The sequence below is a fragment of the Austrofundulus limnaeus genome, unplaced genomic scaffold (assembly GCF_001266775.1).
Source record: "Austrofundulus limnaeus strain Quisiro unplaced genomic scaffold, Austrofundulus_limnaeus-1.0 Scaffold18, whole genome shotgun sequence".
NCBI classification, from domain to species: domain Eukaryota; kingdom Metazoa; phylum Chordata; class Actinopteri; order Cyprinodontiformes; family Rivulidae; genus Austrofundulus; species Austrofundulus limnaeus.
The window spans coordinates 96,030-103,341 of NW_013952420.1; the positions used below are offsets into that span (position 1 = coordinate 96,030).

Here is a 7,312-nt window from a genome sequence, read left to right on the forward strand (position 1 = left end):
AAATTTCATGTCATAAGCACCTCTAGCAATATATTTACTGAGAAAAATGGTGACGTGTTCAATACTTATTTTACCCGCTGTAAATACCGAAAGGAAAGAGAAATTTCACAGTGTTCCTTAATGTTTAACTCTCTCCACAGAAAAGGCTTGTGTGAGAGGAGCCTGTTTTGAGTGTAGAGCTCTAAAATAAATTATAAAATCTTTTCAAAAGAGTCTTCAGCTGCAGCAGTAATAATTAACTAACGCCTAATATATGTGACTGAATATGTCTTTCATTCCTATATTAAAATCAAATCAAATTAATTCATACTTGGTGGTGTAACAATCACCACGGTCACATTTTTTTAACCAACAACACAGCAGGAAAAACTAAATAAACAGTGGCATAAAAACATATCTGAACTTTTTAAGACCAATCATCAGTCGTAAATCAGGATTGTWCACTTCGCTCCCATTGGTTAGAGGTTCTCCTCTTTTAGATAAACAGAAGCAGCCGTGGAGACGTTTGTCAGATCTGAGTCTCTCCTGATGCCAAATCTGTCAAATCTGATCAAACCTAAAAGAGTCTTAAAGGAGCAGACTGACGTTTTTGACTGTTGGTTTATTAATACTTAATCAGTTTGAAAAATCACTTTAAGCTTTGATGTTGTTGATTTAGTCAGGAATAGCAGGGGTTCCAGTGACACAGTAAATATTTCCTGTTTCTGAATCGTGTCACCTCCCCCCAACAGGAATGCCTATGTTCCCCCCAGCTCATCACGGAGGACGAGGGGCTGAGCCGGCTGGCCCAGACCATCCAAGTTCTTTCAGACCTGGCAGACAAAACCCAGCAGCCCCTCTGCAGGACCGGCTCACCGAGCTAACGCTTCACGGAGCTGTTGGCTGAAGGCTGCCTCTGACAGTGGGATCTCAGGGCCACACTGTTTTCTTCACAAGCTTCAGCACGAAACTGTTGCTACATTCCAGAAACTTTAGTAAAATAAATAAATAAATACCAGAACTACTAAAATTAAACCATAAACTGTTCTTTGAGTCTTATTTCAGGTGTTTTCTGTGACACAAGTCAAAGTTTTCTGGTCACAACAAGGAGTGAAGTGAGTGGAGCAAAAATACAGAAAAAAGTGTTTTTTATTTCTGTAAAAAGCCTCAGATAAAGTCAAATGTGCCAAAAACAAGTCTCATTTTTCATTATTAAAGATTTAAAATAATACAGTTCTCTGAATTTAAAAGGAAAAAAAAAAGGAATAACATGACTGACCAGGGGAAAACTTCATTTACAGGTTGTTCAAAGATTAAACATTTCCTGAAATTAAAGTTGTAAAGGTTTGTGTAATATGTTTACTGTTCCAGGATTTTATAATAATTAAATCTCATCTGAAAAATTCGAACACCACCTGCTGCTTTTCTTACTGAATAATAATGTCTTAAAGCTAACCGGTTCATTTTACAGTGTATTTTTGGTGAGGTCCACAGGATATACGTTAATMTTCACAAAATGTTTAGACATTGTAAAGTCAGGATCTCACTGGGCTGCGACTGATGGAGACCGGCTGGACTCAGATGTTCAGGAAGACAAACAACTTTTCTGTTGCAGTTTGCAACAGAAAAGCGATTGTTTAGAGTGACCTGTTTTAGAAAAATCATGGCCCATTTTTAAGTACACCATGTGTGATTACATTTTGAGATGTCTATTTTGGAGTTGTAGCCCCCCCCGGAGAAAAATCCACCAGCCGCCACTGTTCTCCACCCTGGCTTCCCTCTATGTTTTCCTGATATTTGTAAGTTTTTGTTTTGCCGCCACATCGGCTTTTTATTTAATAAAGATTTTTACTTTTGAGCCTGCCGYCCTGCTTTCCTGCATTTGGGTCCAAACCTGCRTACCAGACCTGATAGTWTTAAATAGATACATTAATTTKTCCAATTTTACATGAATTCTTCTTTAGAATTASTTGAAGTTCAAGCTAATGAAAGAATAACTCTGTGAAAGCCTTTCAGATTTAACAAACACTTGTTTCTGAATGTTCACCAGCGGTCTGATGTGTTACTTTTAACTCCTYGCTTGTAACATGGTCTGTTGCATAAATAATCAACAAAAACACATCTAAATGAGATACCACGTCAATATCTATCATTTAACACCAGATTTATGACATTTTATTCTGACATGGTAAATCTACATGTAAGTTTGAGATCCTGAAGATTCTGAACTGTGCACACWKTGASTAGGGGTCAAAAYCTGGTCCCTGTGGAGTAGTACCTACAYTTTTTATTTTGTTTACAGACTTTTCTGAATAAGTGGATCCTTAGGTACATGAAACGGCTAAGAAAGTTGAATATTTAGGATCTGTGTGMTAAACTRAGATAAAAGATGAAAATTTTCATCTTCTGTTGGGGTTGTGACAATTTGACCCTCTGATGACATATTTGCATATCATTTTAATGAAAAGTCATTTCAGTCGAAGAACTAATCAATACAAATCTGCTGATACCTTGTTTTTAAAATGTGGTTGGTTTATAGCAAAGTTATTAGCATTTAATTTTCATGTATAAACCTAAATTTGATGGTAAAAATGAAAAAGGGGTGTGGTCAAAAAGTTGCCCCTGAGGGGCAGTGAGACCCAACTTTTTTTCTGTTAACATGCTTTTTTTTGAAAGAGTGGACCCTGGGGTACATGAAAATACCAGAGAAGTTCAGCAGTGAGGTGTGCATGGTGACCCACCCTAACCCACAGACTGAAAAGATGAAAATTTTCCTCCTCTGTTTGGGTTGTGACCTTTTGACCCCCCAATGACATCATTGTTTGCACATTTATTTAACAAAATGTCATTTAAACTGAAGAGCATTAACAAGGTATCAGCAGATTCATACTGATTACAATATGAATCTGCTGATATCCTGTTTTTAAATTTTGATTGGTTAATACCAAAGTTATTGGCAGTTAAGCTTCCTGTCCCCTTAATTTTGATGGTCACATAGAAGTTCAGTAGTGGGGGTGGGGGGGAGGTGCATGGTGAGCCACCCTAGCCCATGGACTATTAGGACTGTTAGGAAAATTCTAATTTATAGACTTTCAGCTGGTGAAAGATGATGCTGATGTGAAAGTCAGCATTTGACTCAGTAGAACTAACCTGGATGCATTTTAAGCTTCATCACAAGAAGCTGTGTGTGAGAGAAAAGAACCAGTGTGACTGTGTTCCTCACCAGCTCCATTCATTTCCGTGGCTCAGCGGCAGAAGGCTGGCCTGAGGAAAGACATTATTGTATTTATCCAGCTTCCCCCTGGCCCCTGGCTGCACAGACCTTGAATTATCTACCGTGGACTTGAGGGGAAATGCAGTCCTTTTCATTTAGAGCACGTCTACTGTCTGGTTCAGAATCCACCCTACAGGTTTGTTTGGGTGCCAGGCATCCTGGTAATGGACTGGGAAAACGTCTACATCAATATATCTCCCCACGAGGCCATTCCTCCTTGCTGTCCAATAGCATTCCACTCCAAGCATAAACTCTTTAAATACGTTAGTCTCTAGAGACGAGAGCAGCTTCTTGCACATATTTTGTTTCCAACTGAGTGAAAATCATTAAGAGGAGGTGAGAGTGGAGAGAAGTCAGTGTGTGAGGCTTCCTGTGTGACTAATGTCATGTACCATAAGATCATCAGGACAGGAATGGATCACTCTGAATGAAAAGAAAAATACATGCATTAAGAAGATATGACTTTAATCTATAGTATAAGTTATTAATCTGGAAACTGCAATTTTTTAAATTTGTTRAACTTTTTTAAAACTCCCCACAAATGTTAAGACTTTACAGTTCTTTGAAAAACATTGTTCTCTGAAAATCACTTCAACGTTTATTCAGTTTTTGGCTGTGTCCAAAATTGTAGGCCATGTCCTCCGAAGGACCRGGTCGAGGTGGGCCAGGTCCTTGGTGGACAGGGAAGACCGGAAAAAGTGTCTGTGAATTTGGATGGTTTAGCCTCCCGTCCTTACTCCGGCACACGTCATGTCACCTAGAAACCGTAATAATGCTAAACAGAAGCAAAATTAGATCAAAATTAGAAAAATATCAATTTGTTAGCGTTATTAATATCAAAAACAATTCAGATCCAGATTCAGAGTCATTTATTGTCATTCACACACAACATCAAAAATGCAATGCAGAACGCAATTACGGTTTAGAACATCTGTCCGGAGAAAGACACACATAACAAACATAACAAACATAACAAACATGAGGGAACGAATGTCCAGTGTCTTTCGCACCACGGTGCGCTACCTTTTGCAACTTGGAACACACACACAATAGGAAAGGTGAGTTAAAAATGAGGTCTGATCCTATGTTTTACACAGAAACACAGAAACATGCGCTCAAAAAACTAACAACTCACATATAGTGCAAGGAGCTAAGGAGGGGAGGGGGTGGGGTCAACACATGGTACGGGGTAGGATGCGGAAGAGCCGGTGTCATTTAAGGTTAATACTCTGAGCTGGAACCAATCAAAGGCCTTCAAATCCAAAACAAGTTGTCATCAACCAGAGCACAATTCACCAGAGTTCAGTTCTCTGTCTCCACCCATCGTGGCCTTCAGACTGATCCACCCGGGGATACAGGAAGGGGATGGGGGGTCAAGCCTCTGTCTCATGTGTCATCCATGGGAGGTTATAATGCTGCCGACCAAGGTCAGCAGCTGCAGGGATCCAAAGACAAACATAATTGGGGCAAACAGCCTTGATTTCTCACTGTTTTTAGTCTAAACTGCATCTCTGTGATGGCGAAAAAAGCCAATGTTCCGAATTCTAGTTACCTCATTGCCTCTCTTTCTGTCTGAAACCTCACCCAGGTGTAACCCTACATCTCATGGGCACACTGCTGAGCTGTGATTCTCGTCAGAATCACATCCAGTTTGCAACTTACATCCCCCAACATGTGTTTCCAGTACGAGAGATACTCTCCATGGTTCCTGACAGCTTTTGACTGGCCCAGACTGCTGTCAGGATCGCTTTCAATTTCCGATAAGCTAGGACTCCTCCACAGCCGATCAGCAGGATCCAGTTATCATGAATCCAAATATGAACAGATTTTCAACATCCTCAATAGAAAGCGGCGCCAAACAGATCAGGTTCCACCCCCACGAAACAGASACTCGCCCTGCCGCCACCGTTCCACTGGGACAGCTGCGCTCCCCACSTTTTTATCTCAGTGGGGAAAATATAGTGTCGATTGTGTTCAGAGACCAGTTGACCAAATCCATAATGCCTTTAGTTTTTGGATGATAGGTAGTTAGGCTTGAAAAAGCTGCAAAGCAGGGAAGGGGGAACAGGTTTGGGAGAGAGAGCAAAAAGCGTCCGACACTCAAGGCCAAGCAGAAAAAAACAACAACAACAAAAAACAACAACAATAAAATTAACTTAAAGTTMAAGAACTAACTGTCCCGCCGTCAGTGGCGGCTGGTGGATTTTTCTCCGGGGGGGTGGCTACAACTCCAAAATAGACATATCTCAGAAAGCAATCAAACGTACTAAGTTGTATCACGACAGTGATTAAACAAATCCAAATAATAAAACAGCCTTACAATGTCACATAGTGTTTTTTGTGTACATAAATTTTGCTCTTCTGTTACAGAGAAGCAAATCTCTTCATGACTCTGGTTAAAGTCAGGGATGTTTTAACAAGATTATTCTCTATTGAGCATGGTCAGTGCAGTGAGATGTGATGTTGTACCTGAGGAAAGTCTGGATTGTCTTCAGTGTTCAGCATGCAGTTAGCCAAAACCTTAATGCTAAACCACGTTTTTGCTCAATTTTAATTATGTCCGGCTTACCCAGTCCAAGCTACTTCACTTTAAGTTTCTCCTCATATGTTCTGCTTTGAAAAGGTTTAGAAGAGACTTATGGTGTTGTTTTCTCTTTCATTCTCGTTTGTTGTTCTCCAAAACCCACTTCCTGATAGCCCTGCCATCTGCCGCATTAATATGACGTSGAGTCGTTGACAGGGTGGACCCACCACAGGTCAGCTGCAGGGCGGTGACAAGTGAAGGGGTCTCTGCAGAATGTGTCCTGTGGGCGGAGACGGCCCTGCTCGTGATTGGCGGAGGTCTTGATGTGGGCAGAGATGGCCCAAGAGATGTGATTAGTCAGATTGATGGGAGAAGGGGTTATCTGCGGAATCAAAGTGGGCGTGTCACAAGAATGGGCGTGTCAAAAGCATAAACACTGTGGGCTACGAGGCCTACATGACGGTATCCTTGATGTCTTTACAGCTTGACCCTGACCCCAACACTAATGTTAACCTGGAGAAATGTGACCCAAGTATGGTTCTCCAGAAAAAGTGGTGCCATACAGTAACGCCCCTTTTGTTCTTGTTCAATCAGGTGGTGCCATACGGTATCGCCTCTTTTTTGCTTGTCCAGTCAGGTGTGTCCCTTTAACAAAGTCCGTCAAATCAGGTGTGTCGCTTTAGAATCGCCTTTCCTTGTGACACGTCCACTCGTCCGCAGAGACCCCTACTTGATTGACAGTGGGGTTTGAGGAGGCCGGAGGCAGCGGGGTGTAGCTTGGCCGAGTCAGGCAGGAAGTAACATGTCTTTTTTTAGATTAATTTTAGTCATAACGTGAGAAAGGAAAGTGCTAGCTGCATGGAATTTGATCATACATTTGAAAGGATGTGTAACGATATGGCTTGGTTAAAACATCCCTAACCAGTCTGTAAAAAATATTGATTTTTAGCTATCTTTTTACAGGCTGATTAGGGATGTTTCAACCAACCATATTCTGGTACATTATTTTTAAGGTTGATCTAAATGGCTAAAACTCTGTCATATGTAAACATAAAATGATTTCAGTCTAAATCTCTGGTATGAAAGGTTAGTTAGTTGATATAAATTGTTTCAAGTAATGCTAGACCAATTAATTTGACCCCTTTACAGTCTTTGTTCCACCGGTTGGCAAAAACGGTGCAGTTTTTGCATCTTTGGTGGAGAGGTTAGGGGAGTCGCCCTGTAACCGGAGGGCTGACGGTTTGATCCGCAGTTTCAGCCGTCTCAGCCATTGTGCCCTGATGGTGGTGCTGCTGCATGGCAGCCCCACCCACCTCTGTCAGTGTGCCCCAGGGCAGCTGTGGCTACAATGTAGCTTACCATCATCAATATGAATGTGTGTGTGAATGGGTGAATAACAGTAAATGTAAAGCGCTTTGGGATCCGACTGGTCTTGATAAAGACCTATATAAATTCTGACCATTTATTTACTATTTAAAAGTTTTCAGACGCTACCAGGGGCTATTTTGTGTGTGTATGTGTGTGTGTGTGTGTGT

The 7,312-nt window shown here is 41.1% G+C and overlaps 1 long non-coding RNA gene across 1 annotated transcript in view; it reads left to right on the forward strand.

Annotated features, from left to right (window-relative positions):
• The window catches only part of LOC106514197 (uncharacterized), a 10,186-nt gene extending 8,804 nt beyond the window's left edge, over nt 1-1,382 (forward strand). Inside the window, exon 2 of the long non-coding RNA XR_001309868.1 lies at nt 732-1,382. This is a non-coding gene — a long non-coding RNA (uncharacterized LOC106514197). The remainder of the gene's footprint in view (nt 1-731) is intronic.
• The last annotated feature ends 5,930 nt before the right edge of the window (nt 1,383-7,312 follow it).